General features: G+C 44.9%; 1 protein-coding gene across 1 annotated transcript in view; it reads right to left on the bottom strand.

Annotated features, from left to right (window-relative positions):
• Positions 1-12,470, bottom strand: part of LOC135595138 (lipoamide acyltransferase component of branched-chain alpha-keto acid dehydrogenase complex, mitochondrial-like) — a 54,010-nt gene that overhangs the window by 23,754 nt on the left and 17,786 nt on the right. The gene's annotated exons all lie outside the window — the stretch shown is intronic.

Genomic DNA, 12,470 nt, shown 5'->3' with positions numbered 1-12,470 from the left:
TTTCATCATCAAAATACGAGATTCAATAATCTCCCCCTTTTTGATGATGACAATCAATTGATGACGGAGTTAACCTTAACTCCCGGAGTTTAAACAAACTCCCCCTATCAATATGTCATATTGATAGAAACTCTTGGATTCAAAAATCCAAGCATCATGTCATGATCAAATCATACATGACATCAACATACTTCTCCCCCTTTGTCATCAACAAAAAGGAGAAGTTTCAACTCTCATGTGTTTGGAATACAAGTTCAAATCATTATACATAATATCAAGTTTTATCATCATGCAATTTTGCCATCATCATACTTAGAATATTCAAGCCATCAAGTTGTAGATATGCAAGGTAGTAAGATAGCATGTTCTACTTCATACAAGCTAGCAAATTTAAAGATGTGCAAGTTGGCATATTTCCTTCTTCTTGAGATTTCAAGCTAGCAATTCTTAGTGATGTTCAAGATAGCAATTTTTTCTCTTTTGAGAAGTGTAATTTTTTGCTTTTTCTTGAATTGTGCGAGCTAGCAAATTTGCTTTCTAGCAAGTTTTGCTCCCCCTTTATCATTGTCAAAAAGAAGGGAAGACCCTTTACATTAATTTCTAAATCATAACAAAGGTAAGTATCAATCTTATTTATGCATTATTAAATTTTTAAATTAAAACATGCATAATTTTAAACCATACATTTCATTTTTCATGCATGATACAAATAAATCAATCATCATTATGGGCATATCATACATGATATTCAAGCATTCATGATACATCATTTTGACAACATGCTCATAGCTTTTCAAATGATGGTATCTAAATGTCAAAATTTATTACATCCTATCATACATGATCACTAACTTCTCATTTGTATTTCATGCATAATTTCATTTCATCACATTCAAAATATTATCAAAAAAAAATTAATTGGGTGATGAATACAAGGAGTTATACAAAGACAAAAAATCATGTCATGAAAGATATGATCATGTGAATACCAAAAGATATGATTTATTTTGACACATCTCCTCTTAAGAAAATACCAAGTAGAATAGTAAAAGAATGATTAATAAAAAATGTTGATTCATAATAAATCTTTCAAGTTATAACCAATTCATGAATACCGAAAGAACATTCAAGATTCATTTGGATAATTTTTCTCTTTTGTAAATGACAAAAAGAAGCATAAGAGATAAAAGATTTTGATTCATAAATCTCAAGAATACATGAAAGATTTGGATAAAGGGTCATTTAAATTTACCTTATCAAAATCATTTTCATGGTCCAAGAGATTCATAAAGGTGATATAAATAGATTCATTAATCTCCTTTTTGGAAAAATCGAGAAAATAAAATTTTCTAGGAGAAACCTTTTCTCTTTTTAGTTGTTTCAATTCATGTGATTTATTTCATTTATGCCAAAAAAATGTGCATCAACGTTTAGGATCGAAACGTTAGGATCGAAAATTGAATTTCGTCATAAAAAAAAAATCAAGACCAATAAATCACAAAAATCATCATGTATAACTTTAAAATCTCATGCATAAAATCGTCAATCTTGGTATCGAAACTTTTAATGTTTTCATCATTATGCATCATTAAATCATTAAACATAATTTCATTAAACATGAAGCATCTTCAATCAAAATCGAAAAATAATACGGAAATCAACATGATACACATTAATGCTCCTTAAAACATTTATAGGATTTATCTTAAGTATTAGATTTAAGTCTAACATTTTGTTCCTTTATCATGCAATTTTCATGATCAATTTCAAAAAAATTACTAGAAGGATAAGCATGATTCCTTATTTTTTACATTTTTATTACTTTTTAAATATGTAATTTTCAAGAAAAATAATTATTCTAACAAAATGCATTATGAAAAGCATCATGTAATTTCGAAATAAATTAAAGGATTTTTTATTACCTCAACGTCGAAAGTCGTTAAAGCGTAGTTTGCTACCTCATCTTTGTTGGTTTTCTACTCGTCTTCGGAGGAGCTCGATTCATCCCAATTTATGTTCTTCTTCTTGCGTTCAAAACAAGTAGTTGCGTTCTTTTCATTTTTGTTCTTTAATTTTTGTTTTATTAACTTTTTAAATTTCTTAGTGAGTTCGAGTTCACCATCACTTGAGCTTATGCTCGAGTGGTCTTCAAATGTTCTAAGTTCGAAATCCTTCTTGTCCTTTGAAAAGTTGTTCTTGAGTTCTTTACGTGCATTGCACGTCATTTCATAGGTCATCAAAGACCCTATTAGTTCTTCAATCAGAAAGGTATTTAAATTTTTTTATTCTTGAATTGTCGTTTCTTTTGAATCCCAACACTTATTAAGAGAACGCAAAATCTTGTTTACGTGGTCAAAATCCGAAAAACATTTGCCAATAGCTTATAAACCATTGACGACATCCGTAAAACGGGTATACATGTCAACAATGGTTTCGCTCGGCTTCATTCGAAATAATTCAAAATCGTGCATTAAAAAGTTGATATTTGAATCTTTGCTAGTGCCTTTGTATGAGATTTTAAGAGTGTACCATATGTCGAAAGCCGTTTCGCACATAGAAATCCGATTAAACTCAGTTTTATCCAAAGCGCAAAATAGAGCGTTCATAGCTCTAGCATTTAACGAAAACGTCTTTTTCTCCATATCATTACAATCTTTCATTGGAAGAGAAACCTTTTAAAATCGGATTCGACAATGTATCATAAATTCAAACCCAACGAAAGCAAGAAAACTCTCATTCGAGTTTTCCAATAAGTGTAGTCTGTCCCGTTGAAAAAGGGAGGACGAATGAGAGAGTGACTCTCTTGAAAGCCGAAAAGAGTCATTTCTCTTTGGGTGTTTAAATCAAATGAGAAAACGAGGCTCCGATACCAATTGTTAGGATCAAGAGCGGCACTAAGAGGGGGGTGAATTAGTACAGCGGTAAAAATTATGTCTTCAAAAACTTTCGTACGATAAAACCGTTACCGACGTAAAAACGTTTCGTAAAGGTAATGCTTTGAAAGTGAAGAGCGTATTGAAGGCAGTTTGCAGTTAATGTAAATTGCAGGAAGTAAATGCAAACCAGATTTTTAGAGTTGTTCGATCAACGTGACATACATCCACTTTCGGCTTCCTCCTCCGACGAGGTCACCGGCGTCCACTAGGGGCCTTCCTTCAATAGGCGAAGGCCAATCACCTTTTACACCCCTCTTCTCCTTTTACCGGGTTTAAGAGATAACACATACAAGCACTCACTCTCCTCTCTAAACAGAATTCTAAGTTTAAAGTTAGAGGAGGGATCTCTCAAGTGATTTCTACAGCGTTTCTTCACTTTTAAACTCTCTGTTCTTGTGTGCTTTAACCAGGGATGAGAGGGGTATTTATAGGCTACAAGTTAATTCAAACTTAGAGCCTAAAACTTTCCGATCCCGGGTTCCCCGGGAACGGGCGGTACCTGGCGGTACCACCGCCTAGGGCGTAGTGCTAGGCAGTACCACCGCCCAGACTGGCGGTACCACCGCCTTGTCACGGACAAACTTCTAAACAAGGTGTTTGATGTAATGCTTATATCTGTCCGTGTCTGTTGGCATGTTCATACCTTGTACAGCATGTAAAGGGGCGGCCGAAGGCTTAATAGTCCCATTTTAGTTGGGTTGGTGGCCTCTTTAGGCTTGTAAATAAAGGTTGTGTCATGTGGACACGTGAGAGAGCTTTTTGGTCTGTAATGGACCATTTTACCCTTTGTTGTGCCACTGTTCAGAGCTTGTAAAGTCTGTTTGTAATTTGCATTGTCTATGAAGTGTTTTTCGGAGATGTTTGCTTGTGGATCCCGATTCAGGCGTTCTCTCTTGCCCGTTCTCTCTTTTGTTGGTCCTAAGGGACAATGGGAGTCTTCGGGGAGGCTGACCTTTGCGGACGGACACGCAAGGGTGCCGCACGACTTAGGCAAAACCAGCTAAGTCCGTGTCATATGGTATCAGAGCGGGACAAGCACTCATAGAAACACTTAACATGCAAACGTGGGGGACCTAGCGGGGCTGCGTTGAGGGCAGTCAGCACACGCGCGACCGTTTGAGGGAAAACGGGCATGGAGATGTAGGGAAAAGAGTCGCTCAGAGGAGCGGGCATCTGAGATTGGCATTCAGAGGAATGGCTAACCCTTCGCGCAAGTGGCACCACGAGAACAGGCAAGCTTGGAAGAATTTGGAGCGCACAAAGGTTGGGATGACTGAGTTTGAGCTACGGCTCAACGTTGACAACTATACTTGATGGTGCTCTAGGCAAGCGAGGCGCTTGGCAAGAATGAGACCATGCAAGGTGGAATGAGTTGCTCAACGACCAAAAGAGTTATGCAAAGCTCACAGAGGTGAGGGGAATTGCTAACTCGAAGAATTTGGTACTCATGTATGGGCTTGTATGCGGACGATGGAATGTTCGTGGCCATCCCAAGGCGATCGAGACTCGGCGCCATGGAGCATTGAAACTTTCTCTTCGGCATGTGAAGGATACGTCCGTAGGAGGCTGAAGTGTGCAATGAGTTCAGCATGTTGCTAGGCCTTGAGGGGTGCAGCGGTATTGACGGGGAGTCGCAATCTAGCAAGTGCGTTCGCAGGAGGCAGAACAATGCACAGTTTGCTCAGCAGATCGGAGTAGTCCAAAGGGATGGTGGTCTCCGAAACGAAGAGAGATGTTGCTCCAATGGGACAGTTATCCAGGAGGGATAAGTCTCAGCTCTCCAGAGGGAGAATCATGTGAGACGGACTTCACATGTTGAGGAGGAGTACCTCAATAAACAACAACTCCACGAAGCTCGATGGACTGAGCAAGCGGCGAGGAGTCGTCGCATGATCTCGCTTGAGAGAATGCATTGGTGGATGCATTGCGAGATCAAGTGGGGGAGCAACACAAATGAAGGCGCACTTGGAGTCGATGTGGAGATCGGATTCAAGGGAGGGCTGACCCGTGGAATGGTGGGCACGAGGGCCACCATCGACTCAATGCAAAAACGAGGAGCGGAGCAACTTGGGTGTAACTTGGCGAAATACCCAAGCCGCATGAAGGGAGCCAGCATAGAAGTTAGAACATGGAGCAGAGGCACAGTGCTTTTCTTAGACAGAGGTCAAGGACATGAACTCTTGCAGAGGCAAGAGTAGGATCATGTTGTTCCATGGGTCCTTCTTTCTGTCAGAGTGGACTCATCTTGCATGGTGCCAAAGACGAAGGGAGCTTCTGGGCACATGCACCTTATCTCGGAGGAGCATTTGATGGAGGAACTAAGGCGACTCAATTTGCAGAGGCGAAGTTGAGTTCAGAAGACCTTAGCACGGGGCAAGAGGACGCAGAGGTGGGTACTCTTGAAGAATATGCCACAGTGTTGCCATTCAAGTTGCCATGAAGGAAGCAGTGCGCAGCGGAGATTGTGCTGGTAGGGGCAGAGGCCCAAGATCCAGACAATGGTGCACAAATTACAGTGAAGTCGATGGACTTCGGGAGCTACTAGGCGACGGACTGTCCTAGAGCGGTGCTTCATCTAGGTATGACCCAAGAGTGGGTGGATGAAGGTCGATTGCCAAAGGAGCGAACAAAATCGAAGGTGGAGGAGACCCTGCGATGTATTGGCAGAGGCCACACATGGAGGGTTCACAATTCGAGTTTATTCCACAAGGATCAGAATGCAATGGAGATGTCACCAGGAGGCGACATGGTGCAACGGATCGTGGTGGAACAGTTCGTGGCAATGCGACACACATGACATAGTCCCGTGAGGGATGAGATCATATGGAGGTATGATCGGGAGCTACTGGGAGCTCCGCTTTGGTGAACAACACGACGGCAAGAAGGGCTATGGATTCAAGGAGTGAAGGCCATGGTACCGCAGAGGCGGGTCTTCCGGGCGTGCACCGAATTTTGCATCGGATGAAAACCTTGGTCATCAGCATATGGGGGCTGGGTTCCACCAAGGGAAAAGTTCGAATGCAAGTACCAGTGAGTCCCATGGGAGGGACTTGATCATGCAGTGGTATGATCGAAGCAGCTAGAGAGTTGGACTGCTCCAGAGCTCATATTCGCTTAAGGGAGCCCGACAAGTCAGAGGACAAGGTCGAGTAAGCGAACGTTGCTACCAAGGAAGCTAAGGAGAACAGAATTGGTGCAAACCCTACAACGCGATGGCAGAGGCCATGCATGGGAGTTGCAGTCTGTCTTTCCATCGACCAAACAGACTGCTTGGAGAACACAGAGGTGTTGAAGCAGGGGGTCGAAAGGGGCGAGGAAGCGACGACGAGTCCAGAGGGACTTAGCTACCCAAAATCAAGCATCAGTTAGAATGGAGGTGGACTCAGAGGAGTGCAACGAAAACATATCTACTAATCGTAAAGAAAAGGGATGCAGATGCGAGGCGACGGATAGTAGTGTCATGGGCATGGCAGCGCCATGGTACCGCAGAGGCGGGACTTCCGTAAAAGTCATTGATCCCTTGCTCTCACGGAGGGAGAGCGCTTGGTCGTGAAAGGGGCCGAGGAGGTGGAGCATGCAGAGGCAATCACCAAGTACCGAGACAAGGCTGAAGGGTAGAGGCCAAGAAACTTCGTAAGATCGGTGTCAACAAGTTTCTCATCAAGATTGCCGTAAGTGAAGGACTTCGGGTCATGCAAGAGTGCATGACCAAGGAACGAAGCAGGCAGTACGTGGTGCTGTACCTTTGCTACTCAGTGGAGTAGGCGGTAGGGTTGATGGAGAAGACGGTACAATCCCAGAGGCGACCTCATCTATCAGAGAATTACTCCAAGTTGGGGTGAAAACTTCCTACATTCTAGAAGTTCAATGGCATTGAGAAGGTGAATCACAGTAGCTAACTCAACGCAAGGAGTGCAAACACTTCAAGTGCTTCAGAAGTGTGAGCAAAGAGCAGGCGAAGGCCAGTAACCAGCTCGATGCATGAAGTACAACCTCGAGGAGGCGGGCGAAGTCAAGTAACCTTTGCCTTCTCAACTCTTAAGAGAATGGGCGAAACCGAGTACCCCAGTTCTCTTATCTATCCAGCAGAGGAGCTCTGCACAAGTTCAAAGACCCTTCGAAGATAATGGAAGACAATAGTTGTCAAATCCTCACCAACGGTGATCAGTGCTACTGAGAGTAGATTGTCCGCTTCATTTCCCAACGAAATGCCAATCGAAAGCGGAAGTGATGCGAACCTACTTGGATGTGACAACTAACTGAAAGAAGAGTCAATGAGCAGATTTTGTGGAGGAAGGACCCAAAACTTCAGAAGTTTGCGAGACGATGCTCGTTAAAGCTCCAACAAGCATCCACCCAGTTCGAGCAGTATGTGGAATTTCTGAGAGACTGGCGCAGTAAGGATGGTCTTTTCCTTCATCTGGGAGATCCGCAGGAATCAACAAGGATCAACACAACTCAGCCAACCCCACACTAGAGTCAGAGTCATTGGCGAGTTGAAGCAGCATGGCGGATCAAAGGTTCGACTACTCAAAAACAGCAGCGGAGAGCAGTTGGGAGCCAGGAGGCGCATTGCAGCTGGAGCGGAAGACTGAAGACTCAGCAAAGGCGAAGAGTTGCAGTGTTCACAAAGGCTTCGACGAGGACGTCGAAGGGATAAGTGGGGGAGAATGTCACGGACAAACTTCTAAACAAGGTGTTTGATGTAATGCTTATATCTGTCCGTGTCTGTTGGCATGTTCATGCCTTGTACAGCATGTAAAGGGGCGGCCGAAGGCTTAATAGTCCCATTTTAGTTGGGTTGGTGGCCTCTTTAGGCTTGTAAATAAAGGTTGTGTCATGTGGACACGTGAGAGAGCTTTTTGGTCTGTAATGGACCATTTTACCCTTTGTTGTGCCACTGTTCAGAGCTTGTAAAGTCTGTTTGTAATTTGCATTGTCTATGAAGTGTTTTTCGTAGATGTTTGCTTGTGGATCCCGATTCAGGCGTTCTCTCTTGCCCGTTCTCTCTTTTGTTGGTCCTAAGGGACAATGGGAGTCTTCGGGGAGGCTGACCTTTGCGGACGGACACGCAAGGGTGCCGCACGACTTAGGCAAAACCAGCTAAGTCCGTGTCAGCCTGGCACCCTGCTAGGGGCAGTACAATCGCCCAGACTGGCGGTACCACCGCTTGATAGTCTCGAAGACTGTGCCACGATGGTGAGACTCCTTGGGGCACTGTTTAGGCCTCTTATTGGGCCCAACACAGTTCTTACATGGGCCTAGCTGGCCCCTAATTGGGTTGGCCCAAATCCAAGTCCAATTACATGCTAACTACGAAATCCTAAGACATTTGCTAAGTTAAACAAGTCCCTATGTCTATTCTTCCGACGATCTTACGGCAAACTTCCGACGATCTCTCGACAAAGTTCCGGCGGACTCCCGACAAGCTCCTGGACTTCACAACGATCTTCTTGACGAGTTTCGACGAGCTTCTCTGGCAAGCTCCGAGACTTCTCGGTTGGTTCCTCTAGAACTTCCGACGAACGTTCGGACTTCCAACGAACTCTCGAATTCCCAACGTGATCTCGATCTTGACTACGGGACTTCATTTTGCTTTATGCCTTGCTATCGTACTTAATCCTGCACATGTAAAACATACTTCGATCTAGACAATTAATACTAAGCATTAATCAAGTTGTTCGGCATGTCATTGGTCCCTCGACGCTTCGTCTGATTCTTCGGCGCATCGTCCTCTCTTGCGACCTATTGCCCAATCGGCCAGTTGACTCCGCAACTCCGATATCCTTGGCACAATGTCCACTCTTCTTGGCCCTATACCCGAATCCACGACCCGAAGCCTTCTGTCGATACGTCGACCAATCCACCGACCCAACGTCCAATCTTCTAACATGTTTTCCCCCGGCACAACATGATTCTTCCTGCTTTAATTGTCTCATCCTGATCGAGCATCCTGTGTTACTCAAAACACAGATTAAAACATAAACGCTTATCAATTGGTTTCATCATCAAAATACGAGATTCAACACCCTCTTCGTGAGACGTCAAGACTTGTCCGTCGTTCGTTTTCAATCTAATAAGCTTTCTGTTTTACAGGTCCTTCGGGGGACTTGTACGAGGTTGCAACTAGGCTAAACCTTTGCGGAAAAATATGTTGCAAGGGCGCCTCATGACTTAAGCAATCCCAGCTAAATCCGAGGAGTTGGCCCAAGGGTACTTCACGACTTAGGCAACTTCAACTAAGTTCGTGACTTTGCCGCAAGGGTGCCTCACGACTTAGGAAATTCCAGCTAAGTCCATGACAATGCGGGGCGACGTCGCCTCTCTTCTCCCCACGTGGGGCAACATCACCGAGGCAATGGCACAGAAAAACGAGGCGATGTCATAGAAATTTTTTATTTTTAATTTTTATAAATAAATAAATAAATAAATATATATATATATATATATATATATATATATATATATATATAAAGGTGACGTCATGTGGGACGGACCTCACAAGTTGAGGAGGAGTACCTCAACAAACAACAACTCCACGAAGCTCAATGGACTGAGCAAGCGGCGAGGAGTCGTCGCATGATCTCGCTCGAGAGAATACATTGGTAGATGCATTGCGAGATCAAGTGGGGGAGCGACCCAAAGCAACACAAATGAAGGCACACTTGGAGTCGATATGAGATCGGACTCAAGGGAGGGCTGACTCGTGGAATGGTGGGCACGAGGGCCACCATCAACTCAATGCAAAAACAAGGAGCGGAGCAACTTGGGTGTAACTTGGCAAAGTACCCAAGCCGCATGAAGGGAGCCAGCATAGAAGATGAAACATGGAGCGGAGGCACAGTGCTTTCCTTGGACAAAAGTCAAGGACATGAACTCTTGTAGAGGCAAGAGCAGGATCATGTTGTTCCATAGGTCCTTCATTCTGACGGAGCGAACTCATCTTGCATGGTGCCAAAGACGAGGGGAGCTTCTGGGCACATGCACCTTATCTCGGAAAAGCATGTGATGGAGGAACTAAGGCGACTCAATTTGCGGAGGCGAAGTTGGGTTCGGAAGACCTTAGCACGGGGCAAAAGGACGCAGAGGCGGGTACTCTTGAAGAATATGCCGCAGTGTTGCCATTCAAGTTGCCATGAAGGAAGCGGTGCGCAGCGAAGATTATGCTGGTAGGGGCAGAGGCCCAGGATCCAAACAATGGTGCACTAATTGCAGCGAAGTCGGGGGACTTCAGGAGCTATTAGGCGACGGACTGTCCTAGAGCGGCGCTTCATCTAAGTGTGACCCAAGAGTGGGTGGATGAAGGTCGATTGTCAAAGGAGCGAACAAAATCGAAGGTGGAAGAGACCCTACGATGTATTGGCAGAGGCCACACATGGAGGGACCACAATTCGAGTTCATCCCACAATGATCAGAATGCAATAGAGATGTCACCAAGAGGCGACATGGTGCAGCGGATCGTGGAACAGTTCGTGGCAATGCGATACACATGACATAGTCCCGTGAGGGACTAGATCATACGGAGGTATGATCGGAAGCTACTGGAAGCTCCACTTCGGTGAACAACACGACGGCAAGAAGGGCCATGAATTCAAGGAGTGAAGGCCATGGTACCGTAGAGGCAGGTCATCCGTGCGTGCATCGAATTTTGCATCGGATGAAAGCCTTGGTCATCAGCATATGGGGGCTGTGTTCCACCAAGAGAAAAGTTTGAATGCAAGTACCAGTGAGTCCCATGGGAGGGACTTGATCATACAGAGGTATGATCGAAGCAACTGGAGAGTTGGAATGCTCCAGAGCTCATATTCGCTTAAGGGTGCCCGACAAGTCAGAGGATAAGGTCGAGTAAGCGAACGTTGCTACCAAAGAAGCTAAGGAGAACAGAATCGGTGCAAACCCTACAACGTGATGGCAGAGGCCATGCATGAGAGTTGTAGTCTGTCTTTCCATCGACCAAAGGGAGCTGCTTGGATAACACAGAGGTGTTAAAGCAGGGGGTCGAAAGGGGCTAGGAAGCGACGACGAGTCCAGAGGGACTTAGCTACCCAAAATCAAGCATCAGTTAGAATGGAGGTGAACTCAGAGGAGTGCTACGGAGACATATCTACTGATCGTGAAGAAAAAGGATGCAGATGCGAGGCGACGGATAGTAGGGCCATGGGCATGGTAGCGTCATGGTACCGTAGAGGCGGGACTTCCGTGAAAGGCATTGATCCCTTGCTCTCATGGGGGGAGAGCGCTTGGTCGTAAAAGGGGCCGAGGAGGTGGAGCATACAGAGGCAAATCTCCAAGTACCGAGACAAGGCTGAAGGGTAGAGGCCAAGGAACTTCGTAAGGCCGGTGTCAACGAGCTTCTCATCAAGATAGCCGAAAGTGAAGGACTTCGGGTCATGCAAGAGTGCACAACCAAGGAACGAAGCAGGTAGTACGCGGTGCTGTACCTTTGCTACTCAGGGGAGTAGGCGGCAGGGTTGATGGAGAAGACGGTACAATCCCAGAGACGACCAAATCTATTAGAGAATTACTCCAAGTTGGGGTGAAAACTTCTTGCATTCCAGAAGTTCGATAGCATTGAGAAGGTGAATCACAGTAACTAACTCAACACAAGGAGTGCAAACACTTCAAGTGCTTCAGAAGTGTGAGCAAAGAGCAGACGAAGGCCAGTAACCAACTCGATGCATGGAGTACAACCTCGAGGAGGCGGGCGAAGTCAAGTAACCTTTGCCTTCTCAATCCTTAAGAGAATGGGCGAAACTGAGTACCCTAATTCTCTTATCTATCCAACAGAGGAGCTCTGCATAAGTTCAAAGTCTCTTCGAAGATAATGGAAGACAATAGTTGTCAAATCCTCACCAACGGTGATCAGTGCTACCGAGAGTAGATTGTCCGCTTCATTTCTCAACGAAATGCCAATCGAAAGCGGAAGTGATGCGAACCTACTTGGATGTGACAACTAAGTGAAAGAAGAGTAAATGAACAAATTTTGTGGAGGAAGGACCCAAACCTTCATAAGTTTGCGAGACGATACTCATTAAAGCTCCAACAAGCATCCACCCAGTTCAAGCAGCATAAGGCATTTGAGAGACTGGCGCAGTAAGGATGGTCTTTTCCTTCACCTGGAGGATCCGCAAGAACCAACAGGGATCAATACAACTCAGCCAACCCCACACTAGAGTCAGAGTCATTGGTGAGTTGAAGCAACATAGCGGATCAAAGGTTCGACTACTCAAAAACAGCAGCGGAGAGCAGTTGGGAGCCAAGAGGCGCATTGTAGCTGGAGCACAAGATTGAAGACTCAGCAAAGGCGAGGAGTTGCAGTGTCGACAAAGGCTTCAACGAGGACGTCGAAGGAATAAGTGGGGGAGAATGTCACGGACAAACTTCTAAACAAGATGTTTGATGTAATGCTTATGCATGTCCGTGTCTTTTGGTATGTTCATACTTTGACTAGCATGCAGAGGGACAGCCGAAGGCTTAATAGTCTCATTTTAGTTCGGTCTGTAATGGACCATTTTACCCTTTGTTGTGCAACTG

Source organism: Musa acuminata, chromosome BXJ1-10, assembly GCF_036884655.1.
Source record: "Musa acuminata AAA Group cultivar baxijiao chromosome BXJ1-10, Cavendish_Baxijiao_AAA, whole genome shotgun sequence".
In the NCBI taxonomy this organism is placed as follows: domain Eukaryota; kingdom Viridiplantae; phylum Streptophyta; class Magnoliopsida; order Zingiberales; family Musaceae; genus Musa; species Musa acuminata.
This window is presented reverse-complemented; position numbering and strand designations above follow the sequence as displayed.